Consider the following 16,920-nt stretch of genomic DNA (forward strand, 5'->3'; position numbering starts at 1 on the left):
AATATGACCAAGGTCCCTTCTTCAGACATCTAGGCACAACCAGGGTTTTAACCGAAACCTGCCTGTCCTCAGTTGGGTGTTACATGCTGCTAGACCACAGCCATGTACGTACGTATCCTTAATCATAAGGGCAGTGCGCATTTTGGCCTCCAAGAGAAAAGCACCAACTTGCTCGTGGGCTTCATGTTGAGTGTTAGTCTTCTCGAGGTTGATAGAAGCTTCCTCCTAAATAGATTCCCAGGTTAGAAAGAGAGCTTTGATGGTGGCAGCCTCTTATTCCAAAGCAGTCATTGACCCAAAGGTGATGATAGCACTCATCCTGAATTGACTTGTGAGCAAAACAAGAAATATGTATAATAAATGCACATTCAGGAGTTGCCAACAAAGAATATTCTCAGGAGTTTGGGATTCTGGATAGTGTGTCCTATTTACAGAGGATGAGTTTGCATGATAGATCCTGAACTCCTTGCCTTTGGTTTTTCCTTCTTTTGAAGCAGGTGAAAGACCTAGACCTATGGTTATTTACACATTAAAAAAAAAAAAAACCCTGTCTCAACCTGGGTAAACATTAAATTTTCAGAATTGATAAAATATAGAATCAAAAGAAAAGTCAAGAGTACATAAAGTCAAAGTTCAGAAAATAAGACTGAAGGGACAAAATTCCAAGGTAAACTTCTAGATTTCCAAGAGTTTCTTCTGACCACACAGTGCCAACTGGTTCACCTGTCACCTGTTTTACTTGCTGCTGGACAGGTAACAGTACTTATTTGTACATACTTGTATGGCTTATCATAGTATTGTGAACTTTTAGAAAAATCTGTATACTATTTATATTTCATAGGTTAAGATAATTGAAGGAGAATTTGAATTATTCTCATTATACCACTTTCACTACGTCTCAGTTTCTGCTTCATCCTTAAGGCAATTGAGTGTACTTTCCAAATGGAAATGTCAGGACATTGGCAGGGGCGTGGGCAGGTTGCTAATTTCCCTAGAATGGCTATTCTGAGCTTCACCATGGTGGGCAAGCTGTATCATAAACCAGTGTTTATGTTTAGCGGAGAAGGAATTTTTGATGAGTAAATACGTTCTCATTTTATCACTTCAGTAACCCATGTGAAAGTCCCAAAAGGGTATGGTTTGTCTGATGTGTTCAAAAAGAGCAAATTGCTGTGTGTGAAATAGAGGGCAAAGGGGAAAAACAATTGGAGAAGAGGAGGATTGCCTTCTGAATGCTTTCCTGAATGTTTAACAGGGCTGACTGGAGAAAAATAATTAAACAATTTACCTTAAGAATCATCTTGCCGCTCTTTTCTGCACCCTTATTTCTTTCTTCTCCTCGGTATTGGCTCCATACCTAGCCTCCTGAGGACACTGAACGTGTTTCCAACCAAAAACAGGACACATGAATGAACAGCAAGACAAAATGTATGCTTTTCCCAAGAGTAACAGGCTTTCTGGGAAATACAGTTTGTATATTAGTGTGTTGGAATTTTGAAGACATCTTGATAGTTTCTAAATATTAGTGCAGAATTTTTGATGACCAAAAATGCAAGTAGGCACCCATTGCCTCTGCAAGTAGACACCCATTTCTTCACTAAATCTTCTATTAATACTTTTTAAAAAAAAAAAATTCCTGAAAGGCCTTGCTTTCAACTGTCATAAGGAAGCCTCTGACACCAGAGTGTCAGTGGCTGATAATAGTTTGTATTACTCTTCCTAGGACAATTGGCTTTTCCTTTCTTTCTTTTTTTTTTTTTTAACTAAATGGATGATATTATCCTTAAGGAATGGATCGTTAATAGTGGGGTTTTCTGACTTGGTCAGTGAGTATATGGGAAATACTGTGCGTATTGCTGGGACCATTCTTTCAAGAGGAAGCTGTGTGGGGTACGTCTCAGGCAGTGACTCATCTAATGGCTGATATCTTGGGGACAACCATCTGTCCAATGAGGTGTTCAAGGTTTGGCAAAAAAAAAAAAAAAAAAAAATCCGAGCTGCCATAGCTATTTCCCCACTAGGAGTTCCTCATATGCTGCAAAAGACCATGATATAAATTATCACAGTAAAAAGCACTCTTCATTGTTTGTGTCCTATCTTTTTTTTAAAGATAGGAAGAATTTTAAAACAGTTGGTAGTTATTATGTTGGAGAACTAACTAAAAAATGTGTGTGAAACTGGACTTTGTTGTAGATTAGATTATGGGTTGTTTCTAATTGAAATGTAGTTGACATACAACATTATGTTAGTTTCAGGTGTACTACATAGTGCTTTGACATTTGCATACATTATGAAATGATCACCATGATAAGTCTAGTAACCATCTGTACCCATACAAAGTTATTACAGTATTATTGGCCATATTCCTTGTGCTGTATATTATATGTGGTGGATGTTTTGTAACTTTGATCTGTGGAATGCGTGGTGTAATACAGTGCCACAGTTAAGAGAGTAGGCTTGAGCCAGTCTGCTGGACTGAATGGAGTCTTGGTTCTGCCATTTATTAGATGGGTGACATGTTGCAAGTTACCTTCTCTGTGCCTGTTTCCTCACCTGTAAAATCAGATGATAATCGGACCTACCTAAGAGCCTTATTATAAGAATTAAATGAGCAATGCCTAGTCCATAGTTTATACTCAATATAAATAATACTAATAATATAAACAGAATATACGCAACTCTGTGCAGCAAGTTATCTCTTTTAGGGTCCTAGAGGGGATCCCAGGGAAGTAGATTTGAGCTGTCCCATGTAGTAGAACCTTGAGGCCTCTACTGCCTTCATCTTAGTGTGTTGAAGCATATTCATCATATTTTCTAAGAAATAACCTGACCTTGTTCCCGATTACTCCCTTACTCATGTCAGGTTGTAGGTGGTCCTCTCTGGCTTCTGCTCCGTGCTGGGCTCCTGACCCTCCGCAGAAGAGGGAACACTTTACTGGGCCAAAGGAGCCTGTACATGGCCAGCAAGGACCACAGTCCCCAGGACTGGGCATGCTCAATGCCCTATTAAAGGTTTAGGTGAGAGAAAATTCAAGGACGTGTATGTAAATAGCTAGTGTGGATTGTTTGCTAAAATTTATGTATGTATTCATTCATTTATTCCTCGCAAAACCCTATGGGGCAGATAAAGAAACTGAGGCACAGAAAAGTCAAGTAATTTGCCTAAGTTCTTATAGAAAGTTATGTGCTGGGACCGTCATTTGAACTCAGGCCGTCTGGTTCCAGAGCCTTTAGACTGAACTGGCCCCCTTCAGAAATACTTCTGTGAGTTACATTTGGTGCGTTGCCATCAGCTTCTGTTGGGGGTCATTATAAGCAGAAGTTTTATGAGATCTGTCACTGTGGATATTATGAGCATATTATCAGGATATTCTGTGTCACACGGTATCTTCCTCATGAGGACTGCTAGGAGAAATTTCTCTCAGTTCTTAATAATGAGAATAGGTAAACTCCCTGAGCAGATTACTGGCTTTTATTTCCTGGACATTATAAACTTTACCTTTTTGAGTTGATCACTAGAAAGCTAATAATCATGTTTGTAGCAAAACACTAGAAAGCCAAATCATGTTTGATTTGTCATTATGGTTTTATCACCCTTGCCTTCAATCTCTCACTATCTTTTCTTTTTATTTCATTTCATGTTTAAAAGTCATTTTTAACTTCAAATTACACATGCCGTATGGAAAACGTTCATATGGTATAGAAGAGCATAAAAATGAAAAATCTCCTTCCCTCTGCCCCCACCAACTCCTACCCTTAGTTTTCTCAGTACTTCTTGTGTATATGGAAGATATTTTATGCACAAATAGCATACATGTGCATTATTTTAAATCACAGAATCAAGCTAATGTATGTTGTCGATCACATTGCTTTAGAAGTTTTATTTTAACTAGAGAAAGTATCATAAGATATGTAAATAAAAGAAAGGTTAATACTAACCCCCAACCACCATTTCCCATCTCTCCAAAGTACGCATTGTTATCACTCCTCATGGTACCTAATGTTATTCTAATACTATCTTACTGTATTGTCTGGTTTTTCTAAAAATTACCTGAGCTGTGAACTCTTTGCCTGGGTTGTGGCCTGTTCATTATAATGTCCCTGGTGCCTGGCACAATGATTAGCACAGAGTGAGCATTCAACATATAATTAAGACAGTCACCCACATGAGAGAACATTTAGATGAAGAAATGAATGCCATTTTCTTTGTGTAGAATATTCTAGAAAAGAGCCAACATGGAACTTGAGTCTTGCATTGTGACACAAAGTCAAGAAAACAGGTTATTTTCTATTTTAATGGAGGAGAAAAGTCCATTATGGAGTAAGAATGTGGAAGTGCTCTGCTTGAAGTGAGCATATGCTTTCTGTTGCCAGTACAACAGCGAGGTCATGGAGGTCCTTATCCCTGCACGTGGACAACTTGTGGACTAGAAATGAAATTCTGTACATATGTACATGGCTGGCTGGGAAATTCACTCAGCAAAACATTCAACGCATCTATTGCACAGCCTTTATGTGTGAGGCACTGGGTTGGGTTCTGAGGACACTGTAATCAGGTTATGATTTCTGCCCCTAAGACTTCTACAGATAAGAGAATCTAGAACCTTGCTTCCTCCCTTCCCCTTACCCCATCCCAAATAAAGGAGGTTTGAGAGACCCTCCTCTTTATGTTACCACTTGCTTGACCAGCTATCATCTAATGAGTTTTCCCCCCTACTTTCTAGCAATCTTGCCTTTTTATAAGGTCGCTGGTGATGTTTTCACCTATAACTAGTAATGCCTTGTCAAAGGCATTTCTTTTCTTTTTTCTTCTGAGGGGTGTGATTGAAACAAATTTAAAAACATTTATCTAAATGTTTTTAAACTACGTTCTAACCTCTGAAAGAAATATAAAACAAACATATGATAAGAAAAGATTTGTTCATAATACATCCTGACCCCTATCTGTGACTTTTTAAACACGTTCATAGGAATTAAAAAGGGAGTCTTTGAATAGTATGTCTCCTCTGTGAGTAAAACAGCACCAATGCTATCATTATCTTTGGGTGTCCATTTTCTCTAAAGATTTCACATAGTCTGTCACTGTCACATTATCTTTTTCATTATTTCCTCTTTGCTTCAGTTTGGTTCTGAAGCCCTTTGAAAGAAAAATTTATCTCTGTCTTTTTTTTAATAGGTAATTTTGTTGCCTGGTGGAAAAAAAAATTTGACCCCGAAGCAATTTCAGAATTGACCACCTCTGTCCTAGAGTATATGCTTTGATCCCTTGAAATTTGATGTTGAATCATAGAGGCATAATAATTAGAAATGTCTCCTGATTTTCATGTAACAGAACAAAGAACGGTGTGTTTAAATAAATCAGTAGGGGGTTCCTATCTGGAATGGAGGTGGGGGTCAAGGATCCTGTGTGGTCAGAACAATCTGGGTTGCTTGTTAGCATCGGCGGTTCTGGGATGTCTGTGTCCTGAGAGGATGCAGGTGTGACTCAAGAAAACAAGGGAAAAGGAGAAACTAAATTAAATTCAAGTATAGCTGTATCACAACAATGAACATGCTAGAAAAATGCTTATTTGAAATTTCCATCATTGATGTTCTTAATTATGGTTTTTAAATGAAATGAAGATTAAGAAATCATTTTAGTTAAGCATGTAAGATTACCTGCTAGACTATCAGCTGGAGAATTGTGAAGTCTATTAATTATAAATAATTTCCCAAGTACCAAATACATCATTTGTAGACAGGCTGTAATTTACAAGTTATGGGCAATGAGTGGAAAGGAGCACAGTGGTCCCCATTTTTCATCGCTGACAAAACCTTTCTCCACATTTAAGGTTTCAGGAAGACACTTGACAGTTCTAATCTTCTGCTTGTATTTCCAGTTATTCATTAGTAGTTCAGAGGGTTATTGTTTCTCTAGAGCGAATTTAATCCTGACATTTTCACTCCTCAGGTTTAGAATTAGATTTTGTCTTTCTTGCATACATTTAGGGCAGCAATGTAAAGTTGCCAGGGATATTTAGCTAAGAATCACCAGCACCCTTCAAAACCAGAATCCCTGCGGAGAGCCAGATACAGAAAGTAAGAAGATACAGAAGCATCAATACTGTGGGCTTCCCACTGGGATGCAGTACAAATGTCTGCATAGAATGCTACATGTAGCTGTGCTTGATGGGAAATGTTACATTGGCGGTGCCTTTGGGCTTCTTTTTTTTTCTATCTTTTTGTATTATATTGCTAAGGATCAATGGATGTAGTTTTTAGATTATTTTTACCAAAAGATTTATGCAAATTGATTGACTTACAGTTGTATTGATGTTTCTTTTAAATAAGAATATTCTGTTCTCTAATTAAACAGTTGGCAACGCATCGGGACAGACCATTACAATCACTAAATTCTCAGGAATAATTATTTTTGGCTGAGATCTTTGAGTCTCGGTGTACCATTCAATGCTCTATTTTTAAAAATTATATACAATTTCTCATATTCCTATAAACCTGACTTTGGTTTCTTTGTTTCTGTTTTTGTTTTTGCTAATTAAAATATACTTTTTCTTACCAACTTTAAAAATCATTTTGGAGCCAATACATTTCACATATTTTTCTATGTTTTATATTAAATGATTCCTGGATTCCACGCAATGGTTTCTTTTGGCTAGTACAGTTGTACAGTTAAATAGTAAATGAAATGGTGGGGAGGGGATGCTGTAAAAGGAGGAGCAGAGTTTGTGAAAGGCTGGCTACAAGGCAGCCGCTGAAAGGGGCAGCTGTAGAGCAAACACCCTGGAAAGAAAGCTAGACTCTGAGCCAGGCTCCCCTCGCCCAGGCTCCCACGCGGCAGGGAACATGTTGTCAAGTCTCAGGAGCCTCCTGTCAAACGTGTGGTTGACACATAGTAGATACTTAACAATTATTGAAATGAAGATTGAAATATGCCATCTCGAGTGGTCAGGCATAGACAAAATTATCAAAATAAGGCTGGGGACCAAAAAAATATATGTTATCCCAGTGATAAATGAAAGCCTGAAATTGGATGAAAAAGGAGCATATTGTTAGACTAGAGTTTCCTGGTAAAGATGGGACCCGCTTCAGCTCAAATCTTTAGGAAGTTAGTATTGTTTCACATTTATTTAGCACTGGGTGGTTTTCTTCTTTGAATACCCAATGCTTTTGAGCTACTGATTTGTAGTAATGCTTTCACACATCATCCAGATGAACACTTAAGGAGTATTTTCCCCCCTTCTTCCCAAAGCTAAAAGTGATAGTACTTATTAAAGTACATTATTAGTTCGTTGGTGATTCATGGCTTTTGGACTTTTGAAATTCTATACTATTAAGGATTATAGTTTTAAAATAATGCAGAAGATCATAGGAAAATGCAAAGGCAGTCTGGCAGTTCAGAACTGCTACTGGAATACAGACTTTTGGAAACAACTCTTAATTTAAAATTCAATATATTTTCTAAGTAGAGATTTTGGAAACTATAAAATTAATTTATGTTGATTTCTTTACTGCAATTCATATACATGTGTCACATAGTTAACATTATCTTGAACCTTGCCTTTTCACTTATTACATGACAAGTATTTCCCCATGTCTTTAAATAATATTTGACAGTGTTATTTCAACAGTTGCATAATAAACCATTGTGTGTGTGGATTTACCATAATTTGCTTAAGTATTCTTATAGTATCGTATATAATGCAAACTTTAAAAAATGTCTAAATCTTTCTTCAGTCCTAAAATTTATTGGAATCTTTTTGTCTTTGATAGATTTGGGGTCGGTGTAAAAAAAGCAAACACACACACAAACACACACAACACAAAGAAGGCTACTTTACAGTAACAAGTAATTACCACCAAATTGCCCTTGCTCTGCAACAATGCACAATCTGTAGAGAGAAAGGATCCTTCTCCCTTCGCGTGGGAGTCACGGGAGCTCCATCCAGCCGTTCACAGAAGTGGCGTGCCCCTTATGCTTCACCCCTCTGAAAAGCCACTGTCACCTCTCAGACCCCATTCCCCTCGCTTCCTAGCTGGTCGCAATGCTGCCAGCCAAACAACCCTTGCCCTCCCTTGCAACCAGGAGCCAGGACAACGTGTTGGTTAATAGCATGCATGAGAAGTGCTGTGGGAAGTGTCTTCTGGGAAGTCTCTTTGAAGGAAAAGTCGAGCACCTTCCTTATCTCTTCCTGCTTCCTGCCACATGGATGTGATGGCTCTGGAAGCTTTCTTGGACCGTAGAGACTAGGCCCACACCCTAGGAGTGGCAGACCAGTGAGCCAGAAGGAATCCAGGTCCCTGATGACTTTGTGGAACCATGACACCAGTCCTGAATGGCCTAGCTCCAGACTTTCTATGTAACAAATGAGCTCCTGCCTTTTTTTACATCCCTGTTGCTTTGACTTACTCCGTTGTATGCAGCCAGTCTGCACAAATATAGTTACCAGTATCTTTTCTAGGATCTGTCCATGTGATTATATGATATTTCTTGGCAGAGGTGAGAAGAAAAGTTAATAAAAAGATGATTTTTACTAGTAAACAACCACAAATTCAACAAGTGCTTGTTTCTCCTGAAGTGTATGAATTTTGGACTTCCCACGATAATTGCTTCTACTCAAGCAATTCAATAAAAAAAAATCAGGAAATAAAATATGGTGGGTATGATAAAAGTTATTCAAAAATGTGCTGCCATTTCCTAGCAATAATCATAGTAATAAGAGGTCACGTTTACTGACTGAGCACTTTCTGTGTGCCCAGCACTACTGAAGCACCTTAGGTGGGAGATCTCCTGGAATCCACAGCACCCACGGGTGGTGGGAACTATTATATCCCCTTCAGCAGATGAGGAAATTACTCCCCAGCCCCACCTTAGTAACCCTGATGCCCCTTATCCCCTCTCCTTTTTCTTTTTCCTCTAGCACTCATCCCCTTCTCACTTGCTATATAATTCACCTTCTCTGTTCGTTTATATTTTATCGTCTGTCTCTGCACGGTAGAACATACGTTCTTCAAGGCCAGATATCTTTGTGTGTTCACTGCCATATGCCATATACCTGTCACAGTGACCGACATACAGTATTTGCTCAACAAATTCTCACTGAAATGAAATAGAGCATGCCACTTGCTCAAGAAGTTATATGTACTCTGAATTATTATGCTAGATTATCTTCCAAGCTGCTTGCTTTCTCTAACTGTTGGCAAAGTGCTGTTCTAAATTAGTTATTAAATGCCTTGAAGGTTGTACGGTAATGTTCTCTTTTCAAAGAAATTTAATTGCCTATTTATTGAAGAATTTTAGGTTTAGAGAAAAGTTGAGCAGGAAGCACAGAGCTCCCCTGTACCCACTCCCTCTTCCTCCCTCCAGTTTCCCCCGTTTTAACATTTTGCATTAGTGTGTTAACTTTTGTTACAGTCGATGAGCCATCGTTTACTTCAGGGTTCACTCTTTGCGTTGTGCATTCTGTGGGTTTTGACAGGCATATGATGGCATGTATTCACTGTTACAGGATCATACCAAATAGTTTCACTGCCTGAAAAATCCTCTGTGCTCTGCCTATTCATCCCCCCACCACCCAAATCCTGGCCATCACTCATCTTTTTACTGTCTCCATAGTTTTGCCTTTTCCAGAATGTCTTATAGTTGGAAACTGTAGTACGTAGCCTTTTCAGACTGGCTTCTTTCACTTAGCGATATGCATTTAAGGTTCCTCCCACACATTTTGTGCCTTGATAGCTCATTTCTTTTTTATCACTGAATGATACTCCATTGTATGGATGTACCACAGTTTATCCATTCACCATTGATATCTTGGTTGCTTCCACATTTTGGCAGTTATGAATAAAGCTGCTATAAACTTGCGTGTACAGGTTTTATGTGGATGTAAGTTTTCAGTTCATTTGAGTAAATACCAAGGAGGATGATTGCTGGATCAAGTAATATTCATTTTGTGTCTTTATAATGAGGCTGCATTGAGAACCAACACCCTGACACAGTTTAAATTTGAGTGAGGAATGAGTGATGCTGTGAGTTTCTTTTTTCCGATTCTTCTCTTTTAAGTGTCTCCTAAAACCACATTCCAATGTCATGCATAAAAGACATGAAAGATGTGTGTAAAGTATAAATACACTATTTCACAAGAGCTCAAATCAGCTCTCATGTTGTCAGTACTTCATAGTTCTAATAAGACATAATCTTGCATTTATATTGTACGGTATCCCACTAATTAAAAGGAACATACACACGTTCAAGAATCTTTGTAAATTCTCAGCAAAAATAAGAGTATGTGTCACAGAGAGCTGGCAGAAACTTTCACATTTGACATATAAAGCTCCTCTGTTTTCTACACTATAGCATGCCATTATTTTATTTTTCCTTTTTATTCCAAATTGGAGAAGCTAAGAAATATATATATCAGGATTGGGACTGGCTATGTCTAACAAATGGTGGAGTTTGTGATGACCTAGTGGCAGGTAGAAAACCTTTAGGCAGGAAAAACCGAGACCTTCTCTAGCAATGAGCTTTGTCAAGTTTAGAAGCACAGCTGAGGACCAGCGAGGAGAGTGACACAACCACGTGCTGCTGATGGAGCTGGTTTATAAGTGAAGTGACTGTCGTGTTCTGGTGGCCTGGGAAGGATTCCTGTCACGCTTTTCTGGATCCAGCCCACTCCTGCCTCTCAAGAAACCCGGTGCTTTCTCCCTTGTTGTACTCCTGCCTTCCTTTGCTGAGCATGAGCTATCCATTCCGTACTCTGGATGTCTTTTGCCACCTGAGGTAAAAGTCATGAGACTTGAGTGCATTTGTTTCTTCTTTTCTTTATATAAAACTCCCCTGCTCCTGCTAGCTGTTGGACATTTTTTTCTATCCTTTCCTGATCTGATCTCTCCAGATAAAAGGCACCACCGTATTATTTACGCAGCCCTGAGCACTCGGGGTCATCATTGATTCCTTTCCATGTCCCAGATAAGGAAAGCAGAGTAAGCAAAAACATGGAAGCTTGGCGCATGAGCCTCTGTTAATTAACCAAGTATTAGAGTGCTTATCTGTTCGATGTGCTCTATCCAGGATAGTTGGCTAGGCCCTCAAATAGTTCTGTCCCATGTGGGATGCAGACAGGTAAAGAGATATTTGCAGAGAAGTTGGATATGTGTTACGGAAGAAATATGCATGAATTTCTATGAAGCTTGTTTGGGCAAAACCATGAACAGTTAGTTATATGTGACTTGAACATAAGGTTTGCGTTTGTGTTTGGTGGGGCCTTGAGGGCAAAGAGAGATGTTAAAAGATAAATCTGAAAAGGTAGGTTGAAGCCAGGTGGTAAATTACCTTGAAATCATGGTAGGGAGCTCGGGCTTCATTGAATAATTACTGTGGAATCATCAAATATTTTTTAAAAGCAGAATAACAAGTGAACCTGGAAGACTGTTTTCTAACTTTCTCCTGGACTTTGCATTTGTATCCCATAAGCATCTCAAAAGCTCTTCAAGGTCAAAACCAAACTCGTTTTCTTCCCTTCCCCTTTATTCCTCCTGTGGCGTTCCCCATCTTATTTATGGGCGTCACCATCTGCAGCAGTCAACCAAGCCAGAGATCTTGGGGTCGTCTTCACTTCCTCTTTATCCCCTACGCCATGGTCAACAAGACAGCGTGTGTCAATGACTCTTCCTATGACCTGGCACTCTAGTTCATCTCCTGCTCTCCACTTTCAACTCTAATCTTTTCTTACACTAATTATTCTTCAGTATACAGAGATTAGGTAAATTATTTTACCATATTGCTCCCACATGAGGCTGAAATGCTCTTAAATCGTTTTATAAGCTTAGAGTTATACATGTGCAACCTGATTTTTAAGGATATTAGAAACAATATCAGTGTATAAAGAATTCACAGGATGGGTACTATACACCATTGAAATCGCTCTCTGACTTTATAAGTCCCTTGGTGTTCCTCTTTATTATATTAGTTAATATTAGCTTTGGAGCATATAGCTAATAATAATAATAATAATAATAATAATAATAATAGTGGCTTACATAAGAAAAAAGTTTATTTCTCATATAAAATAAGTATGGAGGGAGGCAGTTACAGTCTGATATGATGGCTCCATCATGTCATTAAGGATAAAGGGATAGTCTGTCTTTCTGCTACAGTACCCTAGTACACAGCTTCCATCTTCAAGATTACTTACTGGTACAGAATGGCTGCTAGAACGCCAGCCATCACTTCAATGAAACAGTTCCCCCGAAGAAGGAAAGGTGAACAGGTAAAAAGTTGCTTGCCAGCTGAGTCACCTCTCATTAAGGAGGCTCTATGAACATCTCACACACCATTTCTACTTCATAGGCCAGAACTGAGACACAGAGCTAGATACTTAGCTGCAAGAAGGCTGAGAAATGTCTCTTTGTTTTTCCACGAGACAATGTGCTCAACTTAAAATTGGGGTTCTACAACTAAGGAAGAAAGGGGAAAATAACGTTGGTATGGGCAACTGCTCAGGATAGCTAAAACTGTCTTTGTAATGGGCAGAATAAGCCTATTATCACTGGTCCTATCGGGTGTCTCTTTCAAGTCTCAGATACGTATGCTCTATGGTTGCCATTCTAGAAAGTATCTTTATTAAAATAAAGGGTAAAATCACCTTCCAAGTTTCACTTTCTGCTCCCCTACTTTTCAAGTCACATGAAGTATTGATACTTAGAACCCGAACACCATTCTTCACAGAAAGGTAGGAACATGCAGAGCTGCTAAAGTAGGTGGTGACAAACTGCTCTTCTGTAGAATTCCTCACTTGGCACATTATGTGTTGTAGGTTTTGTAGCTTTCAGCAGCCTACCTCGGTGCAGTAGTTCGAACCCTGCATTAGATCTGAACCACCCAGGGAGCTTGCTAACAGTACATATAACTGGACACGAACCCCCCAAAGGTTCTGTCTTATTAAGTCTGGAGTCGATCCCAGGCATCCATAAGTTAAAAATCAAAGTGATTCTGACCATGGCCCTCATGTATTTGCAGCATTTGATTAACAGAGATTATTCCCCTTATGTATTTCCCAGGAATAACCACCACTGCATGAAGTCATCTGCTCCTGGGTTATTCTGAAACATAAAATGGGAAATTGTCATAAGGGGTCTGGATCAACCTATGTGATTGTATGAGGAGAAAGTGTGGTATAGGAACAGCAGATTTTATTTTTAAAGACCTGAATGATTAGATATACGGGTCAAGCACACAGTATTGAAGAATTAAGTACTCATCATGTAGTGTCTTCAGTGTAAAAACACAGTTTCAGAATCCTGATTATACTCCAGTCTGATGTTTCCAGTGAATTCACTTTTATATTCCTCCCTTTGTTGTTGTCTTCTGTTATCATGGTATGTTGTGATGTGGGTCACCTAAGGAGTAAAATCAGCGACTTCCATTCCTAAGATGTTTCTTCTCTTAAAATTCTTGCCTCTATATATATATTCAGTTTCATAAAACCTGGTACAGTGATCATCGTGGCCATTTTTTACAGCAGAGAATTGAAACAGAAAATCGCACTATTTTTAGTTGACAGCTGACAACATGTCAATTTAAATGAGGAAGCAGTTCCATGCAGTAGGACAGTGGATTTATCTGCAGTGGGTTTTTTTTTGTTTGTTTTCTTTTCATCCTCTAACTTGGCAGAGAATGCCAGCCTTGCTAAAGATCTGGGTGTCAGTAACTACCACCCCCACCCCATCACATCACCCCCATTTCAGTGCTCTTTTCAGCAAAGTAGTAAATGGAATTAGCTAGGACCACCCGTGAGGATGCAACTTAATACTCACAAAAATGACACACAGACTGATAGATTTAGAAAGCAGTGGTAAAGCTATTACCAGTTAAAAGCTAAATGTCCCTCTCTTCTCTCCTTATTCATGCTTTCTCCCCCTCTGTGTGACTGGCTTACTTTATTTACATATAACTAAAGGTAGAAACTAAACGGTAACATAATCAAGACAGAAAAGTGGAAGTTACAGTGACAGAATGATTTCCTTCAAGTTTTTACTCAAAAGTCCCCACTTGAGTGAAGCCTTCCCTAGCTACTCTATCAGTGTCATCTCCCCGTCACACCCTCTGACGTTTCATATCCTTTTTCCTGCTGGATTTTCTCTCCTTAGCCTTTGTCATATATAACATACATATTTTTGCTTATTTACCTTGTTTATTGTCAGTCTCCTCCACCAAAAAATAAATTCTGCAGGAACAGTGATTTTCTGTTTGTTTTGTTCACTCCTAAATCCCTGGTGCCTAGAATATGACCAGGCACAGAGCAGGTGCTGGCTAAGTGAATATTGTTACATGATAGATAATAAGAATATATTAGGAACTTAATTGTCTCAGCATTCACTTTATTTTTTATACCACTTATTTAAGTGGTATCATTTAGATGACTGTAATCCTAAACTAAGGAAATCCATGGTACAGCTGATCTTCCCTTGTAGTTCTCTCTGGTTACTATTGGAGCTTGTTACAGATGCCAATTTTTCCTATATTTAGACAGTTTTTGATTACTTCCTGTTTGAACTAACTGTAATTTTCCTCTCCTTGGGTGTCCTCTTAGTTTTTCCAGGGACAAAATTACAGTCAGTCCCATTATAAAACAGTTTGATGTTGCAGTTTCTATCTTAGATTACATTTTGTTCAGTGGAACAGTAACTGCATATAATACAATGCTCTTATAATACCGTTAGGTAAAAGATGTACATTATTTCTGTTTGTAACCAATGGTATATGAAAAACGGGGCAATTTTCCCAGGGTGTATGTTCTAGAATCAGAAGGTAAATTGATGGATTCTCATTTAGTTTATATATAAAACATGTATTTATAGAACTGGTCCCTAGTAATATTTAAGCACTCCAAAATGAGATACCCTATAGAGTAGAAGATGTATTTATAGTGGCAGAACCCCTCCAATTAGACTATCTTGGAAACTCTAATTGAAGAGCCAAAATACCGTTGTCATTTAACTCAGTGATGCATTTATTAAAGGATAATTACACTTCAGCTTGATGTGAGTCTTCTGGATGATACTTCCCAATGATAACAGAACAGTGTGTGCTCTCAGCTCAGTTACTAAAGTTGCTTGTATTGCAGCAAGTAGAATGTCATTGTCTGTGGCTGTCTCCCATTTAAAGACTACCTCATGCATGTTTTCTGTGCTGTAGTCCCTGGAACTGTGGACTGAAGTCATGAAGTCATTTGTATACCTTAGCCTGGAGACAGATGGCTCCAGCTTGGTTCAACTTCATAGCCTTTTTCTGCATTGCCGATTTCTAGTACAATAAATGGCCTTGTTTTTCACTCGTTTACACAGGCAAGTTCTGTAATTGATAGTATATGTGCTTGAAGAATCAGGTGTTTTGGCAAGTGACAAATATAACCTCATGAGAGCATGAACCAAACTACAAGAAAGTAAACATTGATGGGTTAATAGCGTAGACATCAGTGAACTCAGAAATTCATAGGTGCTGAGGTAAACAAAACAATGAAGCACTTCAAAAATACAGGCATACCTTGTTTTAGTGTGTGCAGATATTCTCTTTTTTACAAATTAAAGGTTTGTGGCAACCCTACGTCGAGCAAGTCTATCAGCGCCATTTTTCCAACCGCATTTGCTCACTTTGTGCCTCTGTGTCACAAATTCAACAATTTTATGTCACAAATTGGTAATTCTCTAAATATTTCAAACTTTTTCATTATCATTATATTTGTCATGGTGATCTGTGATCAGTTATCTTCGATGTTACTATTATATAATTGTTTTGGGGATCCACGAACTGTGCCCACATAAGACAGCTGACTTAATTGGTATCAGTAAATGTGTGTGTTCTGACTGATCCACTGACAGGCTGCTGTCCCATCTCGCTCCCTTTCCTGGGACCTCCCTATTCCCTGAGACATGACAATATTGAGATTAGGCCAATTAATAACCCTACAATGGCCTGTAAATGTTCAAGTGAAAGGAAGAGTTGCATGTCTTTCACTTTAAATCAAAAGCTAGAAATGATTAAGCCTAGTGAGGAAGGCATGTCGAAAACTGAGACAGGCCAAAGGCTAGGCCTCTTGCACCAAACAGTTAGCCAGGTTGTGAATGCAAAGGAAAAGTTCTTAAAGGAAATTAAAAGTGTTACCCCAGCGAATACACAAAAAGAAAGCAAAATAGTTTATTGCTGATGTGGAGAAAGTTTTAGTGATCTGGAGGGAAGATCACACCAGCTACAACATTCCCATAGACCAAAGTCTAATCCAGAGCAAGGCCCTGACTCTCTTCAATTCTGTGAAGGCTGAGACAGGTGAGGAAGCTGCAGAAGAAGAGTCTGAAGCTCACAGAGGTTAGTTCATGAGGTATAAGGAGAGAAGCCATCTTCATAACATCAAAGTGCAGGGTGAACCAGCAAGTGCTGATGTAGAAATTGCAGCAAGTTATCCAGAAGATCCAGCTAAGATAGTTAATGAAAGTGGCGACACTAAACAACAGATTTTCGGTGTAAACAAGACAGCCTTCTATTGGAAGAAGACTCCACCTAGGACTTCCATAGCTAGAGAGGAAAAGTCAATGCCTGGTTTCAAAGTTTCAAAGGACAGCCTGACTCTCTTGTTAGAGGTTAACACAGTTGGTCACTTTAAGTTGAAGCCAATGCTCATTTACCATTCTGAAAATCCTAGAGCCCTTAAGAATTGTGTTCAATCTTCTCTGCCTATGCTATAAATGGAACAACAAAATCTGGATGACAGCACACCAGCTTACAACATGGTTTCCTGCATATTTTAAGCCCACTGCTGAGACCTACTGCTCAGAAAAAAAGATTCCTTTCAAAGTATTATTGCTCACTGACAATGCACCTGGTCACCCAAGAGCTCTGTTGAAGAAGTACAGTGCGATTCATGTTGTTTT

At 38.7% G+C, this 16,920-nt stretch overlaps 1 protein-coding gene across 3 annotated transcripts in view; it reads left to right on the forward strand.

Moving 5' to 3' along the window:
* The window catches only part of CERS6 (ceramide synthase 6), a 318,012-nt gene that overhangs the window by 202,648 nt on the left and 98,444 nt on the right, over positions 1–16,920 (forward strand). The gene's annotated exons all lie outside the window — the stretch shown is intronic.

The sequence above is a fragment of the Balaenoptera physalus genome (assembly GCF_965194825.1).
Source record: "Balaenoptera physalus genome assembly, chromosome: 6".
Taxonomy (NCBI): domain Eukaryota; kingdom Metazoa; phylum Chordata; class Mammalia; order Artiodactyla; family Balaenopteridae; genus Balaenoptera; species Balaenoptera physalus.